The sequence below is a fragment of the Cynocephalus volans genome, chromosome 8 (genome assembly GCF_027409185.1).
Source record: "Cynocephalus volans isolate mCynVol1 chromosome 8, mCynVol1.pri, whole genome shotgun sequence".
In the NCBI taxonomy this organism is placed as follows: domain Eukaryota; kingdom Metazoa; phylum Chordata; class Mammalia; order Dermoptera; family Cynocephalidae; genus Cynocephalus; species Cynocephalus volans.
Genome location: NC_084467.1, coordinates 68,026,488 through 68,041,492, shown reverse-complemented (window position 1 = coordinate 68,041,492; position 15,005 = coordinate 68,026,488). Strand labels below are relative to the sequence as shown.

Genomic DNA, 15,005 nt, shown 5'->3' with positions numbered 1-15,005 from the left:
GTGAGATGAAGCCAGATCTCTGAATTTGATGCTTTTTTTTTTTTGCACATTTTTTAAAATTCAATTTTATTTGTATTTGCTTTTGAGGGGTACACTGTGTTGTTTTAATACAAGCATTTCTTGCACAATGATTCACTTAGGGTAGATAACATAGTTTTGTTCCAATTAGTTCACCCCTTATCTCCAACCCCCCCCAAAACATCGGTAACCATTATTCTATTCTCTACTTTAAAAAAAAAAAAAATGCAAAGATTAATATCCTTATTGTAAAAAGAACTCCCAAAAACGAATTAGAAAAATCTAAGCTGAAATTTGGTAAGGTACATGAGCAGATAATCCACACACCCAAAGAAATACATGTGGTTAATAAGTACATTCTAGGATCTGGTTGCAGGAGGTGAGGCTGTCTCAGCCGTCTCTCGGGATCCTGGGCTGGCTGGCTTCCACTGCTGGCCTGGATGTGCCACGGCAGAGACAGGGTCAGGGATGAGGCTAGGGCCCCCTATACCGGCTCTTAGGATCCCCCTTCCTGTCCCACCCCATGACAGGCTGGCTTCTATCACTGGCCTGGATGTGCGATCACTGGCCTTTCTGGAGACTGAAGAGACATTCAAACCAAATCTTTGAGCTCTTTCCTTTAGTTTATCCAGATTAACTGTAGGCTTGTTGTCAGGTGACTGACCTTTTGTTGGAACTGAAGAAATCCCAATCCTAGCTGCTCAAGCAGCTTTCTTACTTTCCAAGCTCACAGGTACACTAAATCTTTCAGCCCTCTTCTGCTGCATTCTCAGTCTGTGGTACTTCAGATGTCATTTTTACCACTTTCTTCTCTGCTGCCCCATCAACAGTTTTTCAGAAGGTTCTTCCTCTTTGACAGGCAGTTCTGTGGGCTTTGGCTCTTCTTCCTCTGTTTCATCTCCCAGTACCTCTTCTTCATTTGCCTCATCCTCGGCATGCTCTTCAAGATAAGCCTGGAGCCTGTTGATGAGATCTTGTTTTATCCCCTTGGTCTCCAAACCACAAGCAAAAGACACTGTTGCTTTAGTTCAGCAAGCTTCAGCTTATGGAGCTCCACTGTCTCTGCTGCCATCTTGGTGCCCCTCTGATGCTATTTTTGACTGTGTGCCAGATCCAAGAACCTCAATTAACTCTAAGCAATAATTAAAAAAAAAAAAAAAAAAAAAAAAAAAAAAGCTATTCTAAACACATTAGATGAGGAAGACAACCCATTCTTTGGATCTCAGACTATCTCTTTCCCCCAAAGGGCACATTAAAAAAAAGATGGATGTTTTACATGTGCCTTTTTTGTTCTGTGCTTATATAAATCTTTTCTCCCCTCAATTAGTATTGTCCAAGATATGACTATATTGTCAATCTTTTCAAAAAATCAGCCTTTTATTTTAGAAAACTTCTTTATTATATTTGTGTACTCCATTTATTTCTGCTTCTATGTTTGTTATTTCCTTCTGGTTTGTTTCTTTGGGTTTGTTCTTTTGCCTTGTCCAATTTCTTGAATTGAGTGCTAATCTTGTCCCTTTTTTTTTTTAACATATCTTATTCCCTACTGGCTCTCTTTAAAGCTATAAATTTTCTCCAAAGTTAGTATTTCTTCAGCTGTGCCCCACAAATTTTAACATGCAGTTTTTTTCATTATCACCGAGTTCTAAGTATTTCTTAATTTCCTCTATTGTTTCCTTCTTAATTCAAGCGTTACTTTATAATATATTATGTAGTTTCCAAACATGATAGGTTTTTGGTTGTTTAAGGTTTTGTTTTTGTCTTTTTGAGCTATCTTTTTGCTGATTATTTCTAATTTTATTGCATCGAGACCAGTGAACATAACTGTTATTATTCATTTGAGATTTACTGAAACTTCTTCATGGCCTGAAATAAGATACATTTTGTAATAGTTCTTAATTGCTCAAGAATATGTACTCTGTGCTTACTGCACAGTCTTCAATATATTTAATAGAATAAGTTATTAATTGCATTCTTACGGTCTTTTACAGGTTTTTTTTTGCTCCTTAATCTATTTGTTTTTAGGAGGAGTGTATTAAAATCTCCACCTTTAATTGTTGTTTTATATGTTTCTTCCTAAAGTTCTGTCATTTATCGCTTTATACATTCTAATGTGGAATTTTAAGTACATATATGTTTATGATTGTTATATTTTCTTGCTTTTCCTTTTTACCTGTACATAAAATGTATTTTTGAGAATATGGTGTCATATTGCCTTAAATTCTATTTTTTCAGCTATTAAACTACTTACCCCATGTTTGGCTGCTATTTTATTTTCATCCTTTTATTCTTAATCATTTTCTGTCTTTTATTTTAAGAGTGTCTGATATAGATTATATATTCTTAGATCTTGTTCCCTCAATTCAATCTGAGATTCTATATTTTTAATTGATAAGTTTAAATCATATGTATTCATTTTGTATTCAGATTTACTTTAGTCATCTTATTTCAGATTTTCTATTCATTGCATTTTCTCTTTTTTCCCTCTTTCATGATTTCTATTTGGATAGAACTACTTTTCTCCTGCTGATTTAAAAGATAAACATCCTATTTTTATTGTTATAGCAGTTGTTCTTAATGGAAGACTTGTTTATTTATCCTTACTGATTTCTTAAAGTTACTGACATATCTTTCTTTGTCAGCAAAGGCCTTTTAACATGCTCTATGTCTCTTTAATTTCCCCCACATATTAATAATTGCCTATTATTAATATTACTTAAGTATTTAATTCTGGTTCATTGTATTCATGCTTCACTTTTTGACTTCTTTAGTACTAGATTTTATTTTTCATAATAAACTTGCATGCTATTTAATTACTCATATCTCCTAATCTCTTCTGATTTGAGGAATTTCTTCAAGAGTATTTGGCAGTGGGTACGCAACAAGGCCTTGCAAGCTGAGAGTATTTTTTTACTATACTTCCACATTTGAATGATGAATTTTTAAAAATCTAGTTCAAAGTTATTTTCTTTCAATACTTTAAAAATGCTACTTCATTTTTGTATATATTTCTAATGTTGGTGTTGAGAAATGTGGTGTTAATCCAATTCACTTTCCTTTGTGGAAATCTGCTCTTCCTGCACACTTTTAGAATTTTCTCTTTGTCTTTGATGTTCCTAAATTCACTACTAAATGTCTGGGTGTGGATATTTTGTTATCTCTCCTGTTCGGCCTTGTATAAGCCGTTTCAAGCTGAGACTTTTCATCTTTAATGACAGGAAACTAATTCTTATTATTTCTTTAAATATTTATCCTCTCCTTTTGTTTTCTCCCTCTATGAATTTTATCAACTGGTTGTTTGTATTTCTACTCCTATCCTTCATATCTCTTAGCCTTTATTTTATTTTTTTCCTCTTTATTCTATCGTGCTCCCTCTGGGTAAGTTCCTCAATCTTATCTTCTTCTTCACTAATTCATTCTTCTGCTATGTCTTTGCTGCTACTTACCACAACTCTTATGTACATTATTTCAATATCACATTCTTCATTCTGGATATTTTCTCTTGGTTCTTATTTTTATAATTTCTTGTTCTTGCTTTATATTGCTGCTAATAAGGACATTTATTATGCATATTTTAAATTCTTTTTATATTTGTTCCAACAATACTGTTTCAAAAGGTATGTGTTATTCAGTTTATGTCCTTTCATATACATAGTTATATATATATATAAATTTTATGAGAGGTGTGTTATTCACATATCCATTCATTTAACACTTCTGTTGTGTATATTGTGTACACACTGAGTGTTGTGTACTGTGCTTGGTGCTGGGGATAGAACTGTGAGATAGAGAGGCCTGATTCTACTTCCTAGAGATCATGGTCTAGCATGTGTTTGTATGCTGAGGTATGGGGGAGGTTACAGGCAGGTTAATTGGCAAGTGCAACATGCAGTGATAATGTCTATTAAGGAAAAAGCACTGCATGAAATAGGAGCACCAAGGAATAGTATCTAGCACAAGTTTAAATAACTAGAGACCAGCCAGATGTCTAGTGACATCTAGACAGAAATTGAAAAAAAAAGCAGCAGTAAGGCAGATAAAGTGGAACTTGTGAGATTTCCAGATAGAGTATAAAAAAGGCTTGATGGTAAGAAAATAAATTATTTTACTCATATTAGGTTATATTAGCTTATTTATGGATTTGGTGACAGGAAGTTGAGATAAAAACCTCCTCTACTGGCTTCTGTTTCCACTGTGCCATCAGTAGATGAGATCATCTACTTAATTTAAGAGGGAAAGTTATGAGGTCCTGAAATATTAAGCACAGGTGAGAAAGTAGTGGGCACTGATTCCACCTTAGGGTTTGGATGCAGAAAGTTGCAGATTTTTGCTCCCATCCTAACCCTAAGAACAAATAGATAATCTAAAAACTTTTAACTTCTCTTTTTGTTTTTAAACTCATCAGATAGCTGAAGATGCAAAGAAACCTAAAAAGACTAAATTAAAAAATGAACATCCATTTCCAGAGAAAAGATACCTATAATCGCTTTCATCTTTTTCTGAGTGGCAGGATAAAGAGGAATATGCCATAGATCTCAAGAAATAAGGGGAAAATTACGATGGTGGCCCACAATGAACCAACCTTCCTAGGTTAGAATATGATTTGCTTTGGTCAAGGCAAAGTTACAAGTGTCATGCAAGCAGAGCCTTAAGAAGTTCTTGCTCTTTGGAGCTTATCCTTTTGGAACACTCCCTATTGGAGCCCAGGTACCATGATATAAGAAAATCCAGGTTACAGTGCTAGATTGAGAGGTCATATGGAGGGGCCCTGGAAGATGAAACACCATGTGAATATAGAAGTCACATGGAGAAGAACACAAAGGCCCTGGGAACAGGAGAGAGGCCATCTTGGAACATCCAGCCAGATCCAGCTACCAGCTGAATTCAGCCACATGAGTCATATCAACCAATATCATGTGGAGTAGAACTGCCTGGTCTACCAGAATCATGATGAATGTTGATGTTTAAGCTATTGTTTTGGGGTAGATTACTATACACCAATGGATAACTGATAGACCAGTTGAACTTTTAACAAACTCTTAATTGCACATTGGGTATGCATGATGTATTAGAATCAATTAGCAAGGAGGCTTAGCTACAGAACAAGTCTAAATCCAGCCACACTTTTTCCCAAGGGCATCTACTAAGTTCATAGAAGTGGTATGCTGATGGTTAAAGGGCTGGACAGAAGAGCTAAGGAAGTTCTTCCTGCTGTACGTGGAGTATTTCCCAAAGCCAATGTCCTGGCTGAGCACTGGCAGCAGTACAGGAATGCTGGACAGTAACTGCGATATACTTTGAACCTTCACTGAGTGTAAGACAGTGGCTAGCTGAGATCTAGTGGGGCAGAAGAGATATCTTAAAAAAGAAGAAAAGTCTAGTGGAGTTTCCTCAAAAAACTAAAAATAGAAATACCGTATTACCTAGCAATCCCACTGCTAGGTATTTATCCAAAGGAAAGGAAATCATCATATGGAAGTGATATCTGCACCCCCATGTTTGTTCCAGCACTATTCACAATAGCCAAGATGTGGAGTCAATCCAAGTTCCCATCAACAGATGAAGGGATACAGAAAATGTAGTACACATACAGAATGGAATATTATTCAGCCATAAAAAAATAAAATCCCGTCATGTGCATCAACCTGAATGGGCCTGGAGGACATTATAAGTGAAATAAGCCAGGCGCAGGAAGAAAAACATTGTATGTCCTTACTCACATGTGGCAGCTAAAAAAATTGAGCTTATAGAATTAGAAGCAGAATTATGGTTACTAGAGGCTAGGAAGGGGAGGAGGGAGGAGAGATGAAGAAAAGTTGGTAAATGGGTATAAAAAACAATTAAATAGAAGGAATAAATTCTAGTGTTTGAGAGCACAGTAGGATGACTACAATTAACAATAATACTTGGTATATTTCAAAATAGCTAGAAGAGAGGATGTGGAATTCCCAACACAAAGAAATTATAAATGTGTGTTCATAGATACCCCAATTATCCTGATTTGATCATTACACATTGTATACATGTATCAGCTTATCACATGTACCCCATAAATATGTATAATTATCATATATCAATTAGAAAAAAGAAGAAAAGCCTAAAATCAGTGACCTCAGATTCTACAGAAAGAAGCTAGTTTAATAGAGTAAAGTAAACCCAGAGTGAGGCACAGTAAGGAAATAACAAAGATAAGAGCAGAGGTCAACGAAGTAGAAAAGAGACCAAGAGCAGAAAAACTTAACAAAGCCAAAAGTTGGTTCTTGGAAAGATCAACAAAATTGATAAACTCTGAGTTATTCTAATCAAGAAAAATGAGATAGTGAGAGGAAAAGAAAGAAAAAGAGATGAATACACAGTGAAAGAGTGGCTGTCACAGCAAGTCCTACAGACATTAAAAGAATAATGAGAAAATATCATAAGCAACTTTATGCCAAAAGGTTTACTGGTGTATACAACTATTTTTCCTCAGGGACGTAGTGTCTATTTTGTTTTGTTTTGTTTCCTGTGCTTGTGAACAGGAGGGTATTAGCTATTCTTCTCCCAGTATTGTGTAATGAGAACGCCCACTCTGTTACTCTGCTGCTCTGTTATTAGCCTTGGGCTGTTGCTGGCATCGACTGTCCCAAGAAAATGGAGAAGAGGCAAGAGCATAACTTAAAAACTTCCCTCCGTCCTCTCACTGCCTCTCACAGCCTGCCACCTGGGACTGCAGCCACCACACCCCCAGTTCAAGATAGCCTAACCCCATCCCCTCATTTTATAGTTTCTTCAATTTGATTTCTGCACCTTGACAGGAACCAAAAAACAGTGTTAATTCTTTCTGGAAGTCTTGTGCTTCACACCCATATTACTCTTGATCATCATCCAAGATATAATTCCCTCTTTTCATCTCTCCTTCCCCACAGTCTCATCCCTATTTTACATGGTGCTTCTTTCCTCCAAACCATTTGTACTTCCCCATTCCCTCTAAAACCTATTTATTGTGTCTTAGAGAACCTCTTCTCAGAGTAAAAATAGCTTTACAAATTCTCAGTGTCTCACAACTTCTTGCCTTCACTGAATCCCGGATGCACCCCACATAACAGCCTCCCCCACAGCATGCTCAGGGGCCAGCACCCATTCACCCACGTATATCAGGCTTAGGTGTTGGGTTCAGCCTTTTCCTTGCTCCCCAATGCTGGTGTTTAGATCTTTTCCCTTCCTCTTTCAGATAAAAATCCTCTGCTCCTTTAAGGGTCATGCCTCTCTTATTTTTCACCACTGTTGCTGACCAGCCTCCATCCACCTCTCCCTGATTAACCAAAGACGTTAGCCAACAATTCAATCTTTCTATCCCCCTCCAGCCATCATCCCAGTGACTTCAGCATCCATGTGGTCAGCCCATTTCATCACACTTTCCTTGGTTTTTCTTTTTTTCTTGGCAGCTGGCTGGTATGGGGATCCAAAACCTTGACCTTGGTGTTACAAGGCTGCTCTCTAACCGACTGAGCCAACTGTCCAGCCCAGCACTGTCCTTTTAATACCTTCCTATCCTCAGTTCCAATGCTCAACTCCATGCAACTTCAGCTGCTCTTCAAGTATAAATAATAATGAAAATCATGTTCATTAATTAAGTGCTTACTATATGCCAGGAAATATACTTAGTATTTTATGTGACTGTCTTATTTAATCCTGACAGCATTACTATGAGTTAAGTACTATTATTGATTATATCCATTTTCCCAATAAACTAACTGAGGTTTTGAGAGTTTAGGTAACTTGTTTAGGTAACATGGCCAAGATCAGTCACACAGTTTGCAATTAAAAGGGCTGAGATTGAGGAAGAGTAAAGCAGGAAAGGAAGAAAAGAAATTTGAAAATAACAAAGTCAAAAATATATGAATTTTTATTATATCATCTACATTCTCCTCTTCTCGCTTTGTCAGTAAAAAAAAAAAAAGATCAAGAATTGATGTACCAGTAATTTGAAATCATCTGTAACAAAAGCATCTGGATAAGTTAAGTTGGCAAGTGAAGCAAAACATTTAAAAAAGTATAAAACATAAATCAATCTCCTTTAATCTTTGTTAGAACATAAAGCTATTTTTTAGAAAGTCCTGGTGCTGACACAGTTATTACTAGAATATTTATGAAAGTTGAGCTAAGTTGATCCCAAGATAATTAAAACAATCTAATATGCTGAAAAAGAAAATAAATGTCTTACAAACTCTGATTCATAAGAGGAATCTAAGATACCTTATCCTCTACAAAAATAATGTCTAATCTTATTCTATAAATTTAACCTTTTATTAGTCTCCAAGAATTATCTAATGACCACACCTACATAATATTTATACACAGAGACATGAAGAAATACAATAAGAAAATCATTAGTAAATCTTGCTTTGATAATGTCCAAAGTAACATACATATCATAGATATTTATTTCCTATTGTTCCCGTTGTGAAGAACCTGACTAATACACACATCATACATAAATATATATACTTCTTAAACTTGATGGTAAGTTTGTAAGATATATTATTATTATTTCCTATCTGTTAAATATGTAGTAAAACCAATTGGTTGTAAAGGGCAACACAGGTTTTGCTCTTGTCTCCCAAAGGTTTTCTCTGCTTCTTTAGCAACTGAGATAAGAAACATGCTGCAGTGCCCCACCCTGCTCAGGGGAAAAGAGTCTTCTGTGTAGTCATCAAGCAAGCAACCCCAAGGCTATCTTGGAGGCCAGAAAGTAGCAAGCCTCAGTTCAGCCCCTGGCTTACGCCTTGTTTTCCAACACTGTCCCTGGAAAGCCCTGTATCTGGGAGTAATAAAGTGATGTTTGATATTCATCCTCATCAAATTGGTTCTCAAAGACACAATTTCACAAAGAATGAGCAAATTGAATCCCATTATCATGACTGGATGTAAATACTTACAGAGAAACATCCAGAGATTTTGCAATTTATAATGACAACCAAAAAAGCCAAGTCTTTTGTCCACTCTCTCTTTGTGATCTAATGTTGACCATTCTATATTAAACTAGTATTCTCAACATACAAAAATAAATAATTTTCTGATAGTATACTTACATGGATAACACATCCAAAAGTTCTTCAGTCACGTCTAAATTTTTATCAATACCAAGATAAATTTAGACTACTGGGTGGTATTTAGAATACTGGGTGGTATTATTTATATCTGTGTTCTCATCAGCTACATTAAAAAAAACTCTACAAATGCTCCCAAGCATACCTTTAGCACACCAAGAAATAGTATATCTAGTTGAGCTTATATTTGTAAATGCTTGTAAAAACAAAGAAATATCTCTTAGCCGAAGGAGGTAAGGGAGATGGTTAACATAACTCTTGATGAAATTCAAGAATTTAGTTACAAAGCCAAAAAAAAAAAAAAAAAAATCTATCCTATCTGAAAAAGTAACAGAATAAAGTAATTTCAGAAAAACTTTCTGGTTAGCGATGGTCTAATTTTACATGGTTTTTCAGAATGAATGCCCTTTTAAGAGTTAATTAAGAGTAATTTAATGAAAAATTTTAGATGTTAGCAATTCCAGCTCTAACTTCATAATGATTAACAGAATTTATTCATCAATCTTGTCTTTTAATTTTTAATTATTGTTAGTCTTAAAACACATTTCTATCATCTATTTTATCAAATTAAGCTTTTTTTGATATAATGAAGAAACACAAGCTATAAGACACAGGCAGATTGCACTTAGGAAATTTAGAGACACTGATGATAATATTAAGAACCTCTTAATATTATTTCTTAGTTTAAGGCCCCCCATAAGCTTTAAAAGCTCCTAATTGACTTATTACCATAGGCCAGATAGACCCGATAAATTGTGTAAAACTAATTTTAACACCTGAAAGTAATGTTTTGAAGATGGGTCCAAGAAAGCACAATAGTTCCACTAATAATACTTATTCATCTCACAAATGTGAATTAAGCACCTACCATGTGCCTGCCAAGCCCACTATACTAGGTGCTGGGGATAAAATGATAAATAAGCATCCAGAGAGTTTACATAATTACTATTTATTAAGTGCTGTTCCATATATAATGCTGTTATAAGAAGATAATTTGAATCGCAAAACTAGAGTATGGACTGTTATAAATATTTTTGTAGTCTTTCTACATTTTCTGCTTGAACATTTGGAAATTTCAAATGTGTACAAATGATAAACTATTAATAGCATTATGCACACATCAGAGGTAATATACTTTGTTATATCAACTGTGTGAGAGCTCTAAGGATTTATTATTTAATCAAGTGGTTGTAGAATCAACTAGCGTATTATTAACTAGCTTCTCTACTCTGACTCATGCAAAATGCTTTTAACAGAAAACAGGCATTAAACTTGAAACAGCCCTGTGAGATATTTTATTTTAATAGAAAACATCTGTGTATATATATAAGTTCTAACTCTCCACTGATACATCCTAGAAACTGATCAACACAATGGCAAAATTCCTATTAACACAATTAATTCCCATTAAAACAAACCAGCGTTTCTTGGGGAAATTGCTAATTTCAAGTCTAGGGAAGGAAATATACAAGAACATGGACTAACTTGATATATCAGACACAAGGAAGCTATCAACAGGACTCAAGAGCCAAACTGAAGAGGATACCACTGGTCAGAGATGGGACAATTTGACCTTAAAGAAAGAATTGCAATGGGTTAAAACTTATCAAACATGTTTAAATTCATGAGTCCATATTATTTTTAAAATTCATAAAATGATATAGTAGTTTGTTATCTTGAATAATGATTCAAAAGAGGGAAAGAAAATCCAGCCTTGATAGAAGGTCAAAGGATTTATCCTACCTTTCTTATATAAATTGAAACAGTAGGCGATCAAATAATTGGGAAGAGGAAACATTTCTTTATAAAAGCACTTCAATTATTAGATGAAAATTAAATTATAGAATTAGAATATTTCCATCCAAATTAATAAATTAAGGCATTGAACATCAACAAGTGCTGACGTCAAAGAAAAACAAAACTAGATGTGATGTACCTCCTGATGAAAGAAAACAGCACCATCTATAGTCATGCCAAAGGATTGACCTCAGGCTGATCATTTCTCTGGATCCAGCTGCCAATTTGTGGGATACACAGGGAACAAAGGAACAAGCAGAACTGCACCATGAGTTTACAATCAGTAAACTCCAGATGGTGGGAAACTCTAGAGGTCAAACATAACAACCCAAGTTCATCAAAAGATAATTTGTAAGGGAAAGATAGGAATGAAAAAGGAAGTTGTAGACCAAAGGAAACTAAAAAACACATCAATTTTTTTTTTATTTGAAAGACTAAACTTTTTTTTATCTAGGAGGGCACCTTGGAAGCTACAGCCATAGAAATATGTAAGGAAGGGATTAAATATAAAAGTCAGTGGCTATGTGGGGAGAGAGAAGGAAACCGTGATTGAGATTTGGCACATAGAGGGACTTCGGAGATGCTGGCAAGTTGTAGTTCTTGACCTGAGTGGTGTTATAAGAGTATTCACTTGTTTATCTGTATTTCACTCATTTGTTTATATTTGTTTTTGTATGACTTTCTGCATTAGTATTTTTTAGGCATTTCTCATAGTAGACAGAAGAGCACAAGTACCACAGTGTTGATGGAGAATTATTCTTGGATTTAAACTGTTCACATTCTGTTCAGTCCTCACTTTCTGAGGATAAGTAGCAAATGAAGTCATTCATCAAATCAAGCAATTAGGAAATATTTATTAAAAACTAGTATATGCCAGGTACTGTTTTAAGCTTCTTTCTAAGTTTACATTAAAATAAGCTGTCTTGGCATCACTAAATAATGACTTCTTGCTTTATTAATTTAATAACTATTCTGTACCTCCTAGGTGCTGGGCATTGTGCTGAACATACAAGGAGAAACAAGATTATCAAGTTCTCCAACTTCAAGAAGTCCATATAATCTCCATTTTGAGTGGTATACTGTAACAGATTCTCTGGAAGGTACTTAATATACATGATCTTATTTCCATCTCCCAAAAATCAGGAACTAAAGTTTAAGGAGTTTAAGTAACATGCCCACTAAGAGGTAGAGTCAATATTCAAACCGGGTCAGTCTAATTCCATAATCAATGATCTTAACTACTTGCCAAAGCTTCTCAAACTGGGATTCTAATTTTCACAGGGATGTTTGATGCTATACTAAAGCTACAAAAAAAAAAAATCACAGGGTAAACAAGAAACTTTTCCTAGAATGATAATTGTACTAAATTGTAAATAATTTAAAACATGTTTGATACTAACTTGAACATATTTTACAGTGTTAGATAACACTCAAAAACACATTTTTAAGATAAAACCTAAAATTGCCATGAAGACATTTCACTTTAGAAGGTCAGAAATCAAATCTTTCTTACAAGTCATATGTGCCTCTGTCTACAATTTGTTGCCCAGCCTTCTTCACCTGGATAACTTTAATCCTCTTCAGGACTCAAGTCAATCTCCTGTCCCAGGTGACAGGTATTAATAATTACTAGTCATTGCTAATTTAGTTGTTCTATATATCAAGGGAGAAAGGGACAGTTTAATATTAAATACAACTCAAAAGGTAAGAAAATTCACTTTTCTTTGAGAAAGTAAAATCTGTTGGTTGGATGATTGGTTGAATTTCTCAGTGCCAGCCTATACCTCACACATAATGGACCCTCAATACACATTTGGCAAATAAAGGATGATTTTGTGTGCCTGGCCAATATAGCATTCCTTTGTGATGATTCCTCAGTGAATTCTCAATCTCTTTGTAATATGAAATTTCTTCAAAATTATATTATAGTAAATTTTTCAGTCTGAAATTTCTATGTAAAAATAGCCAGGGCAGAAAGATTAGATTCCATTAAGCTTATTTTTTAAATGGTTCCATATAAAAAAGAAATGTTCCATATGGATATTCTTTACACTTCCATCTTTAGTAACATCTCATTCCAGTTTCAAAATGATGTCAGAGGTAGGGTGCAAGGGGCCCAATATTCGGCCTCAACCCACCCGGTCTTACCAGTTTCTTGACTCCACCACAGGGAAGAATTCAAGGGCAGAGTCACCATAGAAAGTGAGAACAAGTTTAATATAATAGATAAGAAATACAGGTTCCACAGAGACAGTGTAGCATAGTACCAGAAACTGAGCAGGGCTGACACCGGGTTTAACACAAAAGCAAGAAATACATACTTAAAGCTCAGTACAGAATACAGGCTGGATCAAGAAAATGAGCAGCTGCTTGCTGAAAGTAAGTTTGATACGAAGTAAAGCATACACACCTTAGCCAGGGAAGCACAGGTAGGCTCCAGGAAAGTGAGCAACAACCCCACCTTTCACTGGGATGAGGCTTTTATAGTTTCTCTGCCTAATGAATATTCAATTAAGGGGGTAATTCCCAGTTATGAAACATTTAGTCTTGCACATGCTCAGTCTGTCTCTTCCTGGAGCATGTTCACTAGTCAGACCCTATCACATGCACCAGGCATGTTCAAGAATATTCTTTGCTCTCTATTGAGCATGTCCAGCCTCTGGATTTGTGTAAACCAGACTTGCGTGCTCTCATTTTCCCTGTGTTTGTGCTGAAAATAGGTCTAACTGGCAACAGTAACTTTCCTCCAGGATAGAGCCCAGAGGAGGGGGGCCTGAGACCTCAGGCAGTGGCTGGAAACCCAGAGGCATGTCCTGAAACCTGAACCCAGGGAAACTGAGCACCTCCTATATCAAAAACACATGTCTGCAATGTTTGCACTGGGAGAGAGATCACTGCTTCAGAATCTCTCACTCTTTTGCTCCTTACTCTAGAGTCAACAAGAGGTAGAATTACTTATGCAAACAACAGTTACAGTGGAACTACAGAAATTAGAAACCTACTGGTTTGTAATTTACAGTTTGTTTCTGTACTTTCATAATCCGTGAACACATAAAATGAAAATGACTTCACATTTGACTGGATGAGTTTTTGTTTTTAGTAGATTATCATAACATAGGAGGGCAGTATCTGGATAAACTAAAAGGAATATAGGAGGCCTACATTTGTTCATCAGCACATTTTATGGCCAATGCAGATCTCGCAGGAAAAACTACTCTCCAGTGAAAACCAATTATTGGTCAGAGATATTTCTTTCAAGAAGCCAGTGACTATCAGAACTGAATTCTTATTCTTTCCATCTGCTTTACTGCAGATCTTGCTGAAAACTACACCATTCTTTTAAAAATAAATCACATATAATGAAAAGAAAAATGTTCTACTGTGGGAGTTTTAGATTGGGAAGAAGTAGAAAACACGTTATTTTCATGGCAGGCCTTTGTTTATATGTTTGAGAAACAATAAATTCTAAGAATACTTGTGGAGAAACATTGCTCTGAGCTATCAATCAGAAATTGACATTCCAGAGACAGAGCGAGCGCCCGACCTGGCACAGCACTGTGAGTGATCCCTGGCCCACGCGGCTCCCGCCTGCACCACCAGGCTACTCACTGCCCCGGTGCTGCCTCCATTTTCCCAGGTGCGGGCAGCTCCGCCCTGCTCGGCCATCACTGAGCCCATTTGCTTGGCCTGGCGCGGGGCTTTCCGGACCCTGCGGGCCGGCCTCCTCTCCCACTCCCTCCGCGGTTCTCTGGCGGGGCTGGGGGTGTGGGGCGTCCCGACCAGTGTTGGGAGGGCTAGAAAGTACGGGCGGGCCGACTGTCACGCCACCACACCCTGGACTCCGGCCCCGGTAAACTTCCTGTTACTGGGAGGCAGATAACATCTCTGCGACCACCAGTTTGGAAAAAAGCCTAACGAATTTCTGGTTGGGAATAGTGTGGTAGGAGAGTTCCCAGGTCCGCTTGAACCTGCCGGAGAGCAGGCTGCAGGCAGGCACTAGACTCGGTTTATACCGGGGGGATACAAAGGTGAACAAGACCCGAGAAAGATCTACACAGTGCTACAAAGGCACCCAGAGAGACCGGTTGTCTGTGCCTAGCA

At 36.4% G+C, this 15,005-nt stretch overlaps 1 pseudogene; it reads right to left on the bottom strand.

The window, feature by feature from the left end:
* Positions 1–377: 377 nt before the first annotated feature.
* LOC134384178 (SAP domain-containing ribonucleoprotein-like) lies at positions 378–1,090 on the bottom strand (annotated as a pseudogene).
* Between the last annotated feature and the right edge of the window lie 13,915 nt (positions 1,091–15,005).